Below are 4011 nucleotides of genomic sequence, written 5' to 3'. Positions count from 1 at the left end.
ACCCTCACTGTTTCCTTCTAAAAACAAACAGACAGGCTTGAGAAACTAAGTGGAGATATTTGCTTTCCTTGGGAGTCTTGCCTTCTGAATCGGTTTTGTCAGCATTGCTAGACATATTTCAGGACATAAGTGTATCAACAGGGAGTATATGAAGGAAATACGGGGAAACTTCAGTGTCTATGAAGTTTGCAACATTGAGTTGTTTAATCTATGTTGCTTTTTCTTTAGGATATTTACTTCTTTTTAAGGATCTTACTGGGAATGATGTCAAGCTGATGGAGGACGAGGATGGGTAATAGGCTCTAGGCTAGATAGATGGGCTGCCAAGCTGAACAAGCTTGCAATAGGCCTGCCTCGATAGTGCCATGTATATAGCAAGAAAGCAGCCTTAACAGCAGGAGGGAAGGAGGGTCTGGAGAAACTGAAAGCTACTGAAAAGTGAACAGAGCAACCAGGTATTAGCAGGGCAGGGAAATAGGAAATTTGTAAGACTGGAAGGCAGGGTAGGAGAGGGGGAGAAGGAAGATGTGTTTTTTGCTTTTAGAACCCAGTTAATTGAAGTCTGAATTCAAAAATCATGTGCTGCCTGTTTTCTTTCAGAGCTTCTTCACTTTATTTTTCATTAGGTAGCCTACCTGCAAACAACAACTAAACTTCTTTTTCTGCATCTGCTTATGTGACCGTGGCCACTTCAGTTTTCCTTGGAAACTGGAAAAAAAGATCGTAGTTCACTGGTTTAACCAGCAAGCTCAGGAGTGCAGCAGAAATGATGCATTGTCATTGAACTCACCAGTCTGCCTCAGGAAAGAGTTTGAGTGAGAGGCATCCTTTGGCAGCTGGTCCTCTGTTCTTCCAGTGCTTCTCTGTTATAACTTCTGGGGGTTTTTGGTGGGGTTTTTTTTGCTTTTCACTGTATAAATATCCAATTAGTCTGTAACTCTGGATGAGTTTTATGATTTCAGTTTCAAATTTGGCATTATTATTTGGTAGTGTTGTATATTTTCCTATTTTCGTGTTTTGTACAGAGAGGAAACAGACTTTCCATTATGTCTTCTAAGTACTGCTCGTTATATTTAATGTCTTTGGGATTTTTTTTTGTAAGTAATATTGATATTTTCAAACTCCATGTAATGTTTTTTTCTTACATTTCCTATAATATTTTTTTTTCTTCTAGTTTAGTGTCTGTAATGTTCTTAGCAGGCAAGGAAAATATCAAATATAACACTTTGTATGGGAGTAAATTACTGATTTGTGGTATTGATGTTACAATAATTTCTGCATGACACTTCATTCTGTTTTATGAATGCTAAAGATTTTACATGCATTTCAATGCATCATCACATAACTGTCCACAATGCTCTCACTTCTAGACTTGATGAAGTTGATTTAGATTCCAGTAATCAGGTTAGTTTCTATTTCTCCTTCAGTGTGCCTTTTTAGCTTAAACTGATTTTCCTTTAGTTTACCAAAGGTTCTTGAAAATACTGCAGAAGCGGTCATGAGCTTGCTCTTCTGCAGTCTGTCAGTGTATTCCTGCGTTCTGAAGTTCAGTTACACCTCAGTTAAGTATTGCATAAGTTTTCAACTAGCAGCATTAAATGCTGTAATGCGTAACAGGTCAGTTCCTTCAGTATTCAGGTCACTGTAAACTCTGGGACACGCAGTATTTGTGCCTCCGACTTACTTTCTTTGTTTAGTTTTGTTCCAGCAGAGTAGTAAGTACTAAATGGCATACTATACCAAACAATATTACTGTGGTTATTTTTAAGCAAGTTTGTTGGCACTGAAACACGGAAGTAAAATTCAGACATGACTGCAGTTGGAAGGAAACCCGCTTGTCTCTGTTATTGGAGGTGGCGTTTGACAAGTAGGTCTGGATCCCAGCAGTAGTTCTGGGCTGTAACTGAGCCTGCATCAGGAAAGAAATGAAAGGGGCAGTTGGTAAATGTTGGGTGCCATTGTGTGAAGGCTTTCTCTTCACTTACCAGACCTTCTCCCTTTCCCCCTCTTATGCCATACGTTCCTTTCCTGTTTCCAAATCGCTGAACTGCTATGATGCTTACCAAAGAAGGATTCTGCTTCTGTAGAGACCATCTTAAATTCCGTTTTTGTCTGCCTATTGTCCTCTCACTTATCACTGTCTTTAACTGCTATTTCGGGCTGTCCATCCATTTCAAAACTGTAGTTTCCACCACATTTTAAAATTTAAATGACTTTTATATTCAAATTGAAATTTCAGAGCAATAATGCTTCTGTTGTGTTAGAGGTAAGAACAGGGGACAAAAAAGAAAACTGTTCTGAATATTCCCACACATCTTTTCCCTCAAAATGCTACAGCTGATTTATCCCTTCATAAATCTTTAATCAGAGGATTTCAATACTTAATTACAAAAAAAACCCAAAAACCTCTCATCATTCCTTTGCTGTCTGCCAGTATTTCTTACTATGTGGATAAGCTAGGCATTAAGGGACTAAGTGATTTCTGCAAAAAATTTGCCATTGGCAACCTCTAAGACTCCTGGTTTACAAGCCTGTAATCTACTGACTTGACACTAACGTTCCTTTCAGCTGGCAAATCAAATGAAACACCTTAAATGATGGTTGGACTAAGAAGAATTATTCTGAAAGGAGAATTACTGGCTAAAAGTGTTAGTGCAGCAATTATCAGTGTCAAGGAGGCACCAAATGAAAAAGGAGCAAACACGCAGGACAGAAATATCAGTGCTTTAGGGACGTGCAATCAAGACGACTTACCAGGTCCAACCACAGCAGTGTCGCAGAATGACTTACATGGCCCTCAACAGATGTGCAGCAGGGATGGAAGGTGACAGTACCTATCCTAACGTCCTTGATGAGGCAGCAGGGAAAGGTGACTTGGACAGACCTTGTCAAGTTTTTTCTTCCTCTCGTATGGACACAGCTGCTGATAGCTGTGTGGTTTTTGAGTCTCATGGGTTTTGGAGTTCGTGCTCCATGCTAGCAACGACAGAGGTTATGTTTATAAAAGCTTTTTTTTTCCCATATATGTCTGTAAAAGTTCAGCTGATACCACAACATCGTTTGTGCTTGAATCTCCTTTTCAAGCTTTTTTTTTTTTTACAGCCAGGAAAGGTATAGAAATTTCTGCAAAATGACGTGCCTAGAAGTTTGTTTGGTTTTTTCCCAGATGTATCAGTTGTGCTAATAAAAAAGAATTACTTCTCTGGGCAAACTGTGCTCTCTTTGTGTTATCCTGGCATTCTGCTAGGACTTCAGAATTCGATGCTGTGTGCTGTGACCTATGGCATCCGCGTATTTTTCTGGTTTATTGTGTAAAGTGGCCTGGGATTCCCCAAGTTGTAGCTGGTGGGAACTTGTCTAAGCTCTACTCGATGGAGCTCTGTGTGTGACAGTGTGCAGATGTGCAGAGCTAATTAATAAGCATTCCCATTTTGTGAGAACCAAGCCCTTTTTCTGTAGCATGTAGTTGTTTTGGATTTTTCCCCCGCTACTGTTGTATCTCCAGTTGAAAAGATGTTACTGTGTTTCGCAAATAAACCACCCTTGTTTTACACCTTGTGAAATAATGGGTAGGCAATGCAAGCCATCACAGTACTGTTAAAACACTGCAAAACCAGTTGAGTTATACGAAGAAGATACTAAATGTTTAACTGAGTTCAGATTTGCTTTTAGATTTAAGATACATTTAATGTAGAAGAACGAACTCCTGTTCTTTAAAATCAGACTCTAAAAGATACCTAGAATAGCAACAAAGTTTTGTACCATTGTCCTAATTACTGAGATGTTTATGGATCTGTGATAAACCAAGTGAAATTGCTGTAGTCTTTCAAAAACTGAGAGGCAAAATGAGATTAAATAGTATGTAGTGAGGTAGAGGTGGTGAGTTCAACATTTCAATGTTTTCCAGTGCAACTAACACAGATAATGAAATAATTTAAAATTTTGTTTTATTTAATACTTTGCTTAAACTAAGCAGGCCTTCATGTGAGGGCGCTACACCTTCTCTACTCG

Source organism: Mesitornis unicolor, unplaced genomic scaffold (genome assembly GCF_000695765.1).
Source record: "Mesitornis unicolor isolate BGI_N332 unplaced genomic scaffold, ASM69576v1 scaffold1920, whole genome shotgun sequence".
Lineage (NCBI taxonomy): Eukaryota > Metazoa > Chordata > Aves > Mesitornithiformes > Mesitornithidae > Mesitornis > Mesitornis unicolor.
Note: the sequence above shows the minus strand (reverse complement) of the source record.